Below are 15,245 nucleotides of genomic sequence, written 5' to 3'. Positions count from 1 at the left end.
TTGTATCATTTTTCTTCTTTGTAGTCATTTGCCAGAAACATATAAGACAACAGCTGAGATAAATTATGTGGAACTCCAAGACCATCTCTGCACAACCAACTCTATGTTTTAACTACCCTGAAGGTCACTTTCTAATTGTGTTTGTAAAGAAGACCCTTGTTCTACTTCAGAAAAAGGATGACACTAACTGTTTTCTTAGAAGAGAGCCTTGACATCCTCCAGAGAATGTTTGATAGCTTGCCGTACATTTGGCAGCAATTAGTCATTCCAAAAATTTGCTGCTGTTATCTCTTGATGTTTGTTCAGACCCTGAGAGAAACTTTCGAAAACTGTCATTTTCCCATTGAATGTCTGAAGAGCACATTTCAAACCTTAAAAGGCTTTTTAATGCTCAAATGAGACCTCAGCAGATTATGTTTTACAAAAAAAATCTGATCATGAGGAAGAAAATCAATGACATCATCTAGATCAAAAACTGAATAATGAGTTATGAATAATCTTCCCCCCAAGAAACCAAACTGTGCTGTCACTCCAGTTTTGGAGTATGTGGTGCAGAAAGCCATGATAAAACTTCATAAAGTATGACTATCCAATTGGCTTCTCGATTTGCATTGTCATTTTGACTACTTTAAAAATTTTAGTAGTCTGTTCTATTTTTACAAATTCTAATTGTTCTGATTATGTAACATTGAACAGTTTCCCCACTCCTCAAGAACCTCCAGTGGTTGCCCATCCACCACCACATCAAACAGAAACTCCTCACCATCGGCTTTAAAGCACTCAGTCACCTTGCCCGGTCCTACCTTATCTTGCTGCTCTCCTACTATAACCTACCCCGCACATTTTGGTACTCTAATGCCTATTTATTATTTGCTGTACCTTGATCTCTTCTATCTCACCAGTGACTTCTGGCCCATATCCTGCCTCTGGCCTGGAACACCCTCCCTCCTCATATTGGACACACAGTCACTCTCTCCAACTTCAAACCCTTGCTGAAGGCACATTTCCTCCAAGAGGCCTTCCCTGACTAAGCCACTCATTTCCCCTCTTTCTACTCCCTTCTGTGTTGCCCTGAATTGCTCCCTTTATTCAACCATCATTCCAGCCCACAACACTTACATACAAATCTATAATTTATTTATTTATATGAATGTCTGTCTACCCCTCTAGACTGTAAACTCATCTTGGGCAAGGAATGTGTCTGTTATATTGCTGTTTGTACTCTCCCAAGTGCTTAGCATGATGTCCTGCATCCAATAAGCACTCAATAAATATGACTGATTGATTTAAAAAACAAGACATTCTGCTGGTCCCTAAACTCTCAACCTTGTGGACAGAGAAAGCATGTGTGCAGCAAATTATGGTCTTTCCATGAACAGAGTGGGGAAGAGAATGTGTATGCATTGATTTTTTTTTCAGCCTCACCCATGCACTAAAATGGATCCAACATCAACAGTATATTCTTCCAGAATAAAGGATAGATACATATAAATATATAACAATAATAATAAAAATGTTAGTGCCAACCACTGTTCTATGTGGTAGGATATATAAAATAATCAAGTTGGACACAATCTCTGTCCTATGTGATGCTCACAGTCTATGTAGAAACAGCATGGCTAGTAGAGTACGGGCCTGGTGGAAGAGGGGCCTGGGTTCTAATTCCAGCTCTGTCTCTTGGCTGCTGTGTGACCTTCAGCAAGTCACTTAACTTCTCTTTGCCTCATTTACTTTATTGGTAAAATGGGGATTGAGACTGTGAGCCTCATGTGGGACATGGACTGTGTCCACACTAAATAGCTTTTTCTTTTTAAATGGTATTTGTTAAGCACTTACTATGTGCCAAGCACTGTTCTCATTGCTGGGCTAGGAACAAGGTAATCATGATGTCCCATGTGGGGCTCACAGTCTTAATCCCTATTTTACAGATGAGGTAAATGAGGCACAGAAACTGCCCAAGTGACTTGCCCAAGGTCACACGGCAGAGAAGTGGTGAAGCTGAGATTATAACCCACGACATCTGACTCCAAAGCCCATGCTCTTGCCACTAGGCCATGCCGTTTGTATCTACCCCAGTGCTTATTACAGTGCCTGGCACATAGTAAGCGTTGAGTAAATACCATTAAAAAAAAGTAGGTGGGAGTAGGATGTAATCCACATTTTACAAATGGAGAAGCTGAGGCAACACTTATGTGTATATCTGTAATTTTATTTATTTGTATTGATGTCTGCCTACCCCCACCCCCTCTTCCCACCCCCAGACTGTGAGATGGGTAGGGACTGTCACTGTTAATTGTTTCATGGTACTTTCCCAAGTGCTTAGTACAGTGATTTGCACACGGTAAGTGCTTAATAAATAAAATTGAAAGAATGAATAAAATTGCCCATGATTACACAGCAGACGTGGCGGGACTGGGATTAGAACCCAGGTCCTTTGACTCCCCATGTCTCAGAGTCACACCTGGAGAGTTTCCAGTACTCTACCAGTCTTGACTTTGGGAGGGAGAGTCAAGCAGAGGCCTGCCCATTCCAATCCTAGCTTGGGCAGTGGCTAGCGAGTGGAAGGAAATCTGCTGCAAATCAAAACTCACCTGTGCTGGGCAGCAGCGGCATGGGAGAAAGTCAAGAGCAGAGACTCAAGTTTACTTCACGGAAGGAGGTAATGTAAACCATTTCAGTATTTTTACCAAGAAATCTCTATGGATACACTACCAGATCAATTGCAGATGGAGGTGGGGTATTCTGGGAAAGATGTGTCCATGGCATTGCTATGGATCGGACATAACTTGAAGGCGTACAACAACAACACCCTCTGACTCCCAGGCCTGTGCTCTCTCCACTAGGCCATGCCGCTTCTCTAATTACATCCTTTATTAAAGTTTTCTTAAGCCACTTAGAAAAGAACATTTTCCTCATTCTTTCCCATGGGCCTTAGCTCCTCTCCCCTGGATAACATTTAATAACTAGAAAGGAGACGCCTGGATGGGTGAGAGGACTGGGTAATGAGATACTACCGAGCCTTTCAATTGTAGGTCACTGAGAGCTGGCCCAAGCCATTTGTGACCAAAACTTGTTACCCTCTGGTATCTGCTTAATGGACTTTAAGAAATGAGTTGGTGGTTTGAATTTAGAAGCCGGTATTCAGTCGTCTGAAAGCTTCTAGCACTTTTGGCTCTGTTTAGTAATCTTAGATCTGAGACGAAGGAATGAGGGGCTGTATGGTTTAAACCCGCTCAGTCCTCGATGTAATTTCACACTATGAGTCAACCCTTCAGTCTGTTTTAATTCCTCAGGAGTAATAATTGAACATATTAGCACTGCAAATTCTCTATTTTATCCACGTCCACATGTCTCAATGGCATATCGCTAGAAGATCTGGAAGAAGAAAAGACTAGTCAATCAATCAATGAATCAGTGGTATTTATTGAGTGCTTACTGTGTGCAGAGCACTGTATTAAGTGCTTGGGAGATTATAACTGAGTTGGTAGTCATGTTGTTATTATGGCATTTGTTTAACGCTTACTATGTGCCAGGCACTGTACTAAGCACTGGGGTGGATACAAGCAACTCTGGTTGGATACAGTCCCTGTTACATGTGGGGCTCACAGTCTCAATTCCCATTTTACAGAGGAGGTAACTGAGGCCTAGAGAAGTGAAATGACTTGCCCAAATCATACAGCAGACACGTGACAGAGCTGAGATTAGAACTCATGGATTTCTGACTCCCGGGCCCGTGGTGTAACCACTACGCCATGCTGCTTCTCATGTTTCTTTCTTTTCCATAATGAGCTTGAAGTCTGGAGGAAGAGTTTATAGCCTAAAGAGAACCTTTAGAATGCTCCAATGTGAGGCAGGGAGCTGTGTTTGAGGGGATTATTTTGTATATCTTCCAGCAATTAGCACAGTGTTCAGTACTTATTAGGTGCTTAAAAAAATTCATGATGAGTCTTTAAAATTTCATATTTGAAAATTAAATATTGCAATATTTCTTCAGAATGACGCCTTTCACAGTATCCAAGGCTGCTAGTGAATTAGGGTAATCACAATGTTTACACTTCTCAGAACATGCACCTATTCTCAAGATGTGCAAATAGCAGCATACCTGCATGCCTTAGGCTGGTAACAACCTTAGAGAGATGGGAGGAAATGATGCTGATCTTTATTTCTCTTACTCTCATTGGATGTCAGATGACTGAGAAAAGGAAGAGGTTATGAATGCTTCTTTCGCTTCCGTCTTTGCAAAAACAAACCAAAGCAAGCAGCTGATCAAGGTAGCCCCAGGTGAGGCAGAAGGTTGGAAAGTCAAACTAGAACTGGGAGAAGCAGTTAAAGGAGACTTTAAGAAAATAGTCATTTACATCACCCAACCCTGAAAAAATGCATACAGTCCAGGCTTCTGAAGGAACTGCCAGGTGTTATTACTGAGCAACTGGCTATTTTTGAGAATTTGAAGTTACAAGTTCCCAAGGGTTGGAAAAGGGCAAATGTTCTCATTCTAAAAAGGAAAAAGGAACAATCTGGAAATTAGAGTTTAGTCAGGACATCGTTACTTGGAAAGATACCAAAACAAGTGATCAAACAACCAATTCTCTTGACTTGGAAGAACATAACTTGAAACAACAGCATGGAGAGCAAATGATGCCAGGCCAGATGATTCTCCATCCAGAGGAGATCCATACAGAAAGAAGGAAGCAATTGGCATAATCAATCCAAATGTAGAGCAGCTTTGAATCTTAGTCTCATGGTATCCCACTGACCAAGCTGAGGTAGTCTAGTTATGTCCCTAGGGATAACAGTGCAATCCCACTCTAGAGTTCATATCGACGATAAGGTTTGCAACCTCGATGTTGGATCAGGACACCCTAATGGTGTAGCCTCTATTAATGGTCCATTTGTTCAATGATTAAAGTCTTATGTGATCTGAGTTCAGACTGGAGTAATCCAGGTTGGTTTCTATCTACCACTCCTCTGTGCCCACAGACTTTGAGGGGTCCAGACTTTGAGGGATTACTCCAGACAGAGGAGTAATCAGGAGCTCGATTCAGCCTCAGCAGGGGCAGTGAGGTGGCCAAGAGGATAGATTAATCGATGTGTCATAGGCATCAAGCGCTTAGTACAGCGTTCTACACATAGTAAGCGCTCAATAAATATGATTGAATGAGAATGAATGAATGAATCCTGCCTTGGTTCTTTTCAGTACTGATTTATTTTCATTAAATTTCTACTGTAGCTGGGACTTTACTGAGGGAACGCAGCACCCAGGACTGTGAGAGGGGCGGAGTTGGCTGCGATCTCCTGGCAGTTTGCAGAGAGCTGCCGCTGCTGCCAATACAACCACAGAAGCTCCAGGGATGGCAGGAAATGTGGGAGCTGCAGTTTTCCTGGAGGGATGGGGAGAGCTGCCAAGCTACTGCCAAGGACCCCAAGATGGCAGGAGGGCTGTCTGGCCTTCTGAAGCCATGCTAAACAGGTCACAGGGCTGCACTAGGGAGGCGGGCCCCAGGGCGGTGACAGACTGTAAGAAGCAGCATGGCCTAGTGGGTAGAGCCTGGACCCGGGAGTCAGAAAGACCTGGGTCCTAATACCTGCTCGTCACTTGTCTGCTGTCTGACCTTGAGCAAGTCCCTTCACTTCTCTGTGCCTCAGTTATGTCATCTGTAAAATGGGGATTAAGACTGGGACCCCCATGCGGGACAGGGACTGTGTCCAACCTGATTAGTTTTAATCCATCCCAGCACTTAGTACAGTGTCCAGCGCATAGTAAGAACATAAATACGATCAAAAAAGGTTGTTCATTCATTCACTCAATCATATTTATTGAGTGCTTACTATGTGGAGACCACTGTACTAAGTGCTTGGAATGTACATATGACTGGCAGATGCCTATCATAGGGGAGGAGCACCATGTTGGGTCATAGTTCAATCCCTTTGACTTGTGATCGGTAGATTTGATAGGATGGCCAGGGTAAGCCAACCAAACCCTCATTTCACTCCTGAAGGCAGTGGTGAAGTTGAGGAGGATTAGGATGGACTAAGCACTTAGTACAAAGTGTTTTAGTAAACACTAAATAAATACCATTGATAATAGAGGTCTTTAGTGACCTTGTCTTGTCTTGTTTTATGCTGTTGAGTCATTTCCTACCCATAAAGACTCCATGGACACTTCTCTGTCAGAACACCTCACCTCCAAGTGCAATCGTTCTGGTAGTGGATCCATAGAGTTTTCTTGGTAAAATTACAGAAGTCATTTCCCATTGCCTCCTTCCATTCAGTAAACTTGAGTCTCTGCCCTTGACTCTCTCCTATGCTGCTGCTTCCCAGCACAGGTGAGTTTTGACTTGTAGCAGATTGCCTGCCACTCACCTGTCACTGCCCAAGCTAGGAATGGAATGGATACGCCTCTGCTTGACTCTACCTTTCATAGTTGAAACTGGTAGAGGACTGGAAATTCTCCAGGTGCGATCCTGAGAGGGGACTGGTGACCTTAGAAAGGGGAATTTCTATTGAGTGAAAGGGGTGGAAATCCTATTATATGGGGGTGAGAAGAGAGTTGGAGGAGAGGAAGTAGAAGCAGCAGGTGTAGAAAGCTCACTTGAGGAGTTTGGAGGGGAATGGTAGGAGGGAAATGGGGTGATCCAAATTCCATCCAAACCTCAACTTTTTTGGAGGGATATACTTCGTACCTTTTTATGGCATCTGTTAAGCAAATACTGTGTGCCAGACAATGTACTAAGCACTGGGGTAGTTACAAATTAATCAGGTTGGAACACAGCCCCTGTCTGTCCCACATGAGGCTCAGAGTCTTCATCCTCATTTGATAGATGAGGGAACTGAGGCACAGAGAAGTGAAGTGACTTGCCCAAGATCATATAGCAGACAAGTCAGAGATCTGGGATTAGAATCCAGGTCTTTCTGACTTCCAGGCCCATCCTTATCCACTAGCAGTGTGGCTTAGTGGAAAAAGCATGGGTTTGGGAATCAGAGGACACAGTTTCTAATCCCAGCTCTGTCACTTTCCTGCTATGTGACCTTGAGCTAGCTGCTTAACTTCTCTGTGCCTCAGTTACCTCATCTGTAGAATGGGGTTTAAAACTGTGAGCCCCACGTGGGACAACCTGATTACCTTGTAACAACCCCAGCACTTAGAAAAGAGATAGGCACATACTAAGTGCTTAATAAATAACATAATAATAATAATCATAATAATAATAACTAGGCCATGAATAGCACATGGCAATGATCCTTGGTTTTCTTTTCAAAAACTGGGGGAAATGGAAAGGAGGTCTGAATTGTCCTTTCCTTGGCTAAGGAGGAAAAAAAAACCTAAAACTAAAAGAGAAACCACAACTTCAAATCTCAACTATGTCAAACATTTAGACTATAATTTAATAATCCCCAGGGACGCTTACTTCCAGTTAAAGTTCACAGTTAAGTACTAAGCATCCACATTGTGCCATTCAAATCATTTATAACAACTATGCTTCATTCTTGGAGCAGGTTGTTTGTGTTTCTCTCACTGCTTCTACTTGTTCTACCCAAGTTTGAAGAAAACTGTCATTGTTTCCTCTTTTTAAAAATGAGAAAAACAGACAATTCATTTCACATTATTGGAAATGAAAGCTCCAAACTGCTGCAGGCTAGTTTTCTACAGAGAGGCTTGACTGTGCTCCTTGCTTAGTTGTGTGTTCTTTAGCGGCATTACAAATTCATGACTGTTGAAAATGGCAAAATAAATCATAACTTTAATCAAATGATTGAATCTAAAGGTTAAACCGTTTGGAGAAGAGGAAAGTCTTGTTTTCCCCATAGGAGTCCACCCCTCGTTTGAGACTGAAATGCCTTTAGAGGTCTCTTAAGGAAACTCCTGCATTTGGCAGAACTTTAAAGCTGAAGGAGAAGGTTGGTCAAGGAGTGGCTCTGAGCTGGGAGGACTGGTTTCCAGTGCTGAGATAGCCCTGAGGTAGACAGCTAATGCTTAGCTGAAGGCAGCAGGACAGGAGGAAAGAAGAAAAGCCACCTTCCAGTAATCCTGAATGATATCATTCACTCATTCATTCAACTGTATTTATTGAGCACTTCCTGTGTGCAGAGCACTGTACTAAGTGTTTGGAAAGTACAATACAGCACAAGCAACCCCTCTAGAATGAAAGACCTATTAATAATAGCAACTGTGCTTTTGCTAAGCATTTTCTATGGGCCAAAGACTGTGCTAAACTCTGGATTAGAAATAAATTAATAATAATTGGGGTATTTGTCAAGCCAAGTACTGAGCGTGGCGTAGTGGACAGAACACGGGCCTGGGAATCAAAAGGTCATGGGTTCTAATCCCTGCTCCACCACTTTCCTGCTCTGTGTCCTTGGCAGAGAAGCAGCGTGGCTCAATGGAAAGAGCCTGGGCTTGGGAGTCAGAGGTCATGGGTTCGAATCCTGGCTCTGCCACTTGTCAGCTGTGTGACTCTGGGCAAGTCACTCTCTGTGCCTCAGTTCCCTCATCTGTAAAAATGGGGATTAAGACTGTGACTCTCATGTGGGACAACCTGATTTCCCTGTATCTACCCCAGCGCTTAGAACAGTACTTTGCACATAGGTAGCGCTTAACAAATACCAACATTATTATTAAGTCACTGCATTTCTCGGTGCCTCAGTTACCTCACCTGTAAAATGGGGATTAGGGTGGTGAACTCACATAGGACAGGGACTGTGTCCAACCTGAATTGCTTGTATCCACCCCAGTCCTTAGTACAGTGCCTGGTACATAATGAACACTTTAAAAATACCACAATTATTATTATTATCATTGCTAAGTGCTGGGGTAAATAAAAAATAATCAGTTTGGGCACTTCCCTGTCACTAATAGGGCTCATGCAGCTAAGCTATCATCCCCATTTTACAGATGAGGTAATGGAGGCACAGAGAAATTAAGTACTAACCGAAGGCCACCCAGCAGACAAGTGGAGAGCCAGGATTAGACCCAAGTCCTTGACTCATGGGGACCATGCTCTTTCCTCTAGGTCACATTACTTCTGTCAGATTAAAGTCCCTCCCTGGGGTAGGCATCACAATCTATGGGGAAGAGAGGTATTGAATTCCCATTTTATGGATGAGGAACTGAGGCACAGAGAACTTGAATGACTTGCCTGAGGTCACACAGCAGGCAAGTGGCACATTAGAACCCAGATCTCCTGACTCCCAGCCTAGTGCACTTAGTAGACTGTCAGACCTACTGACATATGCCCAAGGCAACTCTATCCCAGCCATCCAATCCTTCCGTGGCTAGTAAATCTGACTCATCTCCATTTCTGAGCTTTTAAAAAAACCAGGATCTGCAATGATCGCTGTTTTCACTCTAACTTCTCTCTCTTCTCTGCTGCAAGGCTTAAAGAAAAAAAAGGAGAAGAGTTGGAATGCATAGAGAGGATGGCACTTTAATAATAATAATAATGGCATTTGATAAGCGTTTACTATGTGCCAAACACTGTTCTAAGCTCTAGGATAGATACAAAGTAATCAGGTTGTCTCCTCCTGGGGCTCACATTCTTCATCCCCATTTTATAGATGAGGTAACTGAGGCACAGAGAAGTTAAGTGGCTTGCCCAAGGTCACAGAGCAGACAAGTGTCAGAGGCGGGATTAGAACTCACGTCCCCTGACTCCCAAGCCCGTGCTCTTGCCATTAAACCATGCTGCTTTAGGAATCAACCCATTGAGGCTCCGACCCTTAGGCTGATGGACTAACTGGGCCTACAACTGTTTCTTCCTGAAATGTAAGAATGTTGAAAATAACACAGAGGTAGAGGGGAATCATGTGGCAGGGGGTGGGGGGAGGAGCCGTTTGGGCATGTGAGCAGACCCTTTGGCTCATGCACCATGTCCTGACTTTACTGTGGAAGAGGATTAGTGCTAATGAACCATGTTACCTTACTGCAACAACTGTGGGTAATCCTCCTTCCCCAGTCTGCTTACAGCTGGCTTAGCAGAAAGGACAACCTCCTGGGTGACAGGTTTATTCACCCTTAGTATAGTCCTCTGCAAAGAGTAAGCACTCAGCACATACCACAGGTCGAACGATGTGTCCTTGCTCATCAGGCTCCAGATCAGGCAGTTGTCAGCCAATGGACATGGAGTGACTTGGCCCCGGGAGAGATCAGAGTCTAAAGAAAATACCCTCCAGAAAACAGATTTGTTTCCCCCTATTTCATTTGCAACCTCTACAGTTTAGCTCCTACTGCTCCCAAGATTGACTGCTGAACAAGCTTCTGTCTGAGTGGGAGGCTCAGAGTGCGGAATCCCAATAGAAGAATCAATCCTGGTGCCTAACGCAGAGGATTTTCCTGAACTGATCTGCCAGTTTCTGGGACCTGCCTTTCCCACCTAGGAGATGAGAGACTGGGAAGACAGGTGGGTCAGCTGGTTCTTGCCAGAGGAATCATTGGAAACAAAAAGCAATGTTTCCTCATCCATTTTGCATACACTTGTTTTGGATTAGGTATGGTCTTCTGCAGCAGCAATGACTAGATGAAAAATAGCAACTCCAGAGATGATTAAGTTTTAGGAGAATTAGCTTGGGAAATAGAAAGTCTTCCTGGAAGTTTTGCTAGCCATATCCAGAGCCAGCCCAATGAAGAGCATATTTAAGAAAGTCACCTTGGTTTAACTGAGGATTATTTTCAAGATCGAGTATTTTATTCTCTTTATTATTTCTCACTGGCAATGTTTTCCCTCATTTTAAATTCTCCATTGAGACTGCTTACTGAGTCGATTATCCCCAAACTCTCACTTTATAAGTAAAACAACCCAGTCTATTCAATAACCCCATAACAAATATAATTTAGAAAAAAAAAAACATTATTTGCAGTGCAAGCTCTTTTGAGGGATTTTTTTTCCCCTTAGTGTATGTGCATAATGAGAGAATATGCATCAGGAGAGGAAGAGACCATCTTGGTCCCCAAATTGGTAGTCCTATTTGCATTATTTTTTAAGAGCTCCAATTAGCTGCATTAGCCTTAAGAAATGAATGAAAATTAGTGATTGAAAAAAAGTTAATAGATGATAGTACTGTAATTAGCAAGGGCCCAGTCTTGTAAGGATGAGCTTGATAGCTACTGACGTCGAAATCTCTGGCTCAGGAATCTCCAACTCGGGAAATTCTGGCTTGGAAATCTCTGGCCTTCTTCCTGAAGCATTGTCATTATGGGGGAGAAAGACTTTCAGCTCAGAGTGGTGCAGTTGCACTTTTCAGTCCACTGATGCTCTCTAATGGCCTAAAGAAAAACGAGAATAATGGTATTGGATAAGCACTTACTATCGGCCAAACATTACGTGAAGTGCTGGGGTAGATAAAAGATAAGGGACTGAAGAGGCAGCCCACATCTTCTTCTGCATTGTACCATGGGCTGTCGAATCCCCATATTATTGAGAAGGAATCAGAGGTTGAAATGAGCTCTAGGATTGGATCCTACAGATAGTTTTGGGGCGTATAAAGTCTGGTTGGGTTTGGTGTCCCACATTGATCTTTTCTGCCACACAAAAAATCCAGAGTGAACTCCCCATCAGTGGCATCTTTGAATTTGCATGACAGATGTATGTAATATAGATGGTTATGGATTGTCATCCTCTCTCTTTATACCCTTTATCAGTCTGTTATCATCTCCACTACTTGCAATGTATATGTACTGAATGGCACAGTACTCTCTTTGTCTTGTTTCTCCTTGAGGGCAGAAGCTGGACCTTGTTCTGTGTAATTACCCACAACTCTTAGTCCAGTGCTTTGCACAGTGAGTGCTCACTTGGTGAACAAAAACTCTTCATCATTAGCTTTAAAGCAGTCCACTACCTTGCCCGCTCCTACTTCACCTCACTATGCTCCTTCTACAACTCAGTCCACACTCTTCACTCCTCTTGTGCTAACCTTCTCACTGTGCTTTGGTCTTGCCTGTCTCACCGCCAACCCCTGGCCCATGTCCTGCCTCTCCCCTGGAACACCCTCCTCCAAGGCATATTTCCTTCAAGAGACCTTCCAGACTAGGCCCCACCTTTCCTCTTCCACTCCCTTCTGCATCACTCTGGCTTGCTTGCTTTGTTCTTCCCCTCTCCCAGCCCCACAGCCCTTTTGTACATATCCATAATTTATTTATTTGTATTGATGTCTGTCTCCCCTTTCTAGACTCTAAGCTCATTTATTGTTGTACTGTAGTTTCCAAGTGCTTAGTACAGTGCTCTGCACAAAGTAAGCAATCAATAAATACAATTGAACGAGTGAATGAATTACTGATTGACATCCCTACTCTTCTTGCTGCCTGTCTCCTGGCAGTGGCTGTGGAGAAGCAAGCTTTTTTCTTCCTTGGTACCTCACCTGAGACCTTGGTTTGCCCTGTTTTGTCATGACTTCTAATCCTGGCTCTGTTACTTGTCTGCTGTATGACCTTGGGCAAGTCACTTTACTTCTCTGTGCTTCAGTTCTCTCATCTGTAAAATGGGGATTGAGACTGTGAGCCCCAGGTGGACACGGACTGTGTCCAACCTGATTAACTTGTATCTACCCCACCACTCAGTACAGTGCCTGACACATAGTAAGTGCTTAACAAATGTCATAATTATTATTAAGTATTATTATTATTTTATCAGTTGGTCCCAAACTTCTCTCTCCACAGGAACATTAAAAAGAAAGCAAAGATTACACAGCACAGGGTGTTTTCTACCACAAGCCATCTGCATGGAAACTTGGAAACTTAAAAGAATCTGAGCCAAGTCTTCTCTCTGCTTTAATAATCACCATAGCTCCAGTCTTATCCTACACCCCAAAATCGATCAATTGATTGTATTTATTGAGCACTTACTCTATGCAGAGGACTGTACTAAACACTTGGGAGAGCACAATACATTAGAAATAGGGAGTCAAACATAAAAACTAAACAATCTGATGTTTATTACCTTAATTGGACAGGGCAGACTATCTGTAGATCTGTGAGGAGGCAGGAATTATCAGTATGGTAACCCAACAAGGCTCCTGTTTGGAAATCTCTTCTATGTCATTTTTGCCTTCTCATTCCTGTTTGATATTCATTCATTCATTCATTCATTCAATAGTATTTATTGAGCGCTTACTATGTGCAGAGCACTGTACTAAGCGCTTGGGATGAACAAGTCGGCAACAGATAGAGACAGTCCCTGCCGTTTGACGGGCTTACAGTCTAATTGGGGGAGATGGACAGACAAGAACAATGGCAATAAATAGAGTCAAGGGGAAGAACATCTCGTAAAAACAATGGCAACTAAATAGAATCAAGGCGATGTACAATTCATTAACAAAATAAATAGGGCAATGAAAATATATACAGTTGAGCAGATGAGTACAGTGCTGTGGGGATGGGAAGGGAGAGGTGGAGGAGCAGAGGGAAAAGGGGAAAAAGAGGGTTTAGCTGCGGAGAGGTAAAGGGGGGGTGGCAGAGGGAGTTGAGGGAGAAGAGGGGCTCAGTCTGGGAAGGCCTCTTGGAGGAGGTGAGTTTTAAGTAGGGTTTTGAAGAGGGAAAGAGAATCAGTTTGGCGGAGGTGAGGAGGGAGGGTGTTCCAGGACCGCGGGAGGACGTGACCCAGGGGTCGACGGCGGGATAGGCGAGACCGAGGGACGGTGAGGAGGTGGGCGGCAGAGGAGCGGAGCGTGTGGGGTAGGTGGTAGAAAGAGAGAAGGGAGGAGAGGTAGGAAGGGGCAAGGTGATGGAGAGCCTTGAAGCCTAGAGTGAGGAGTTTTTGTTTGGAGCGGAGGTTGATAGGCAACCACTGGAGTTGTTTAAGAAGGGGAGTGACATGCCCAGATCGTTTCTGCAGGAAGATGAGCCGGGCAGCGGAGTGAAGAATAGACTGGAGCGGGGCGAGAGAGGAGGAAGGGAGGTCAGAGAGAAGGCTGACACAGTAGTCTAGCCGGGATATAACGAGAGCCCGTAACAGTAAGGTAGCCGTTTGGGTGGAGAGGAAAGGGCGGATCTTGGCGATATTGTAGAGGTGAAACCGGCAGGTCTTGGTAACGGATAGGATGTGTGGGGTGAATGAGAGAGACGAGTCAAGGATGACACCGAGATTGCGGGCCTGAGAGACGGGAAGGATGGTCGTGCCATCGACGGTGATAGAGAAGTCTGGGAGAGGACCGGGTTTGGGAGGGAAGATGAGGAGCTCAGTCTTGCTCATGTTGAGTTTTAGGTGGCGGGCCGACATCCAGGTGGAGACGTCCTGGAGGCAGGAGGAGATGCGAGCCTGAAGGGAGGGGGAGTGGACGGGGCGGAGATGTAGATCTGCGTGTCATCTGCGTAGAGATGGTAGTCAAAGCCGTGAGAGCGAATGAGTTCACCGAGGGAGTGAGTGTAAATGGAGAACAGAAGAGGGCCAAGAACTGACCCTTGAGGAACTCCAACAGTCAAAGGATGGGAGGGGGAGGAGGCTCCAGCGAAGGAGACCGAGAATGACCGGCCAGAGAGGTTAGAGGAGAACCAGGAGAGGACAGAGTCCATAAAGCCAAGGTGAGATAAGGTATGGAGGAGGAGGGGATGGTCGACAGTGTCAAAGGCAGCAGAGAGGTCAAGGAGGATTAGAATGGAGTAGGAGCCATTGGATTTGGCAAGAAGGAGGTCATGGGTGACCTTAGAGAGAGCAGTCTCAGTAGAGTGGAGGAGACGGAAGCCAGATTGGAAGGGGTCTAGGAGAGAATGGGAGTTAAGGAGTTAAGTTGATATCTTCAACTTCAAAAGCCCTCATTTAGGGCTTAGTCTCTTCAGGTAGGTATCTGATGCTGTGAGCTTATTGTGGGCAGGGTATGTGTGCTGATGTATTGGATGCTCCCAAATGCTTATTACAGAGCTTTGCACACAGTAAGCAATCAATAAATGTGATTGAATGAATGAATGAATGAATTATGCCCTGGTTTCTTAGACTGAAATGATTGTAGTCTCAAGGTAAATTGGAGACTAGGAAATGTGACCTTAATTGGGGAAACTTTTTAATAAAGCTTGGAAGGTGGGGAGAGTGATCATGTGTCGGTTATGAAGGAGGAGGGAGTTCCAGGGTGGAGGCAGAATGTGGACAATGGTCAGCAGAGAGAGAGAGAGAGGAAATCATGGTACAATGAGTAGGTTGGCATTAGAGGAACAAAATGTGAGAGCTAGATTATAGTAGGAAATCAGAGAGGTAAAATAGGAGGAGGCAAGGTGATTGATGCTGTTTGGTGCAGAGACGTATAGACAACCACTAGAGGTTTTT

General features: G+C 44.0%; 1 non-coding gene across 1 annotated transcript; it reads left to right on the top strand.

The window, feature by feature from the left end:
* The first annotated feature begins 2,443 nt into the window (after window positions 1–2,443).
* Window positions 2,444–2,581, top strand: LOC114817807. The gene has a single exon (XR_003765659.1). It is a non-coding gene; the product is annotated as a small nucleolar RNA SNORA7 (small nucleolar RNA).
* Window positions 2,582–15,245: the final 12,664 nt, after the last annotated feature.

This window comes from Ornithorhynchus anatinus, chromosome 1, assembly GCF_004115215.2.
Source record: "Ornithorhynchus anatinus isolate Pmale09 chromosome 1, mOrnAna1.pri.v4, whole genome shotgun sequence".
Lineage (NCBI taxonomy): Eukaryota > Metazoa > Chordata > Mammalia > Monotremata > Ornithorhynchidae > Ornithorhynchus > Ornithorhynchus anatinus.
Note: the sequence above shows the minus strand (reverse complement) of the source record. Positions and strands in the feature narration are given on the sequence as shown.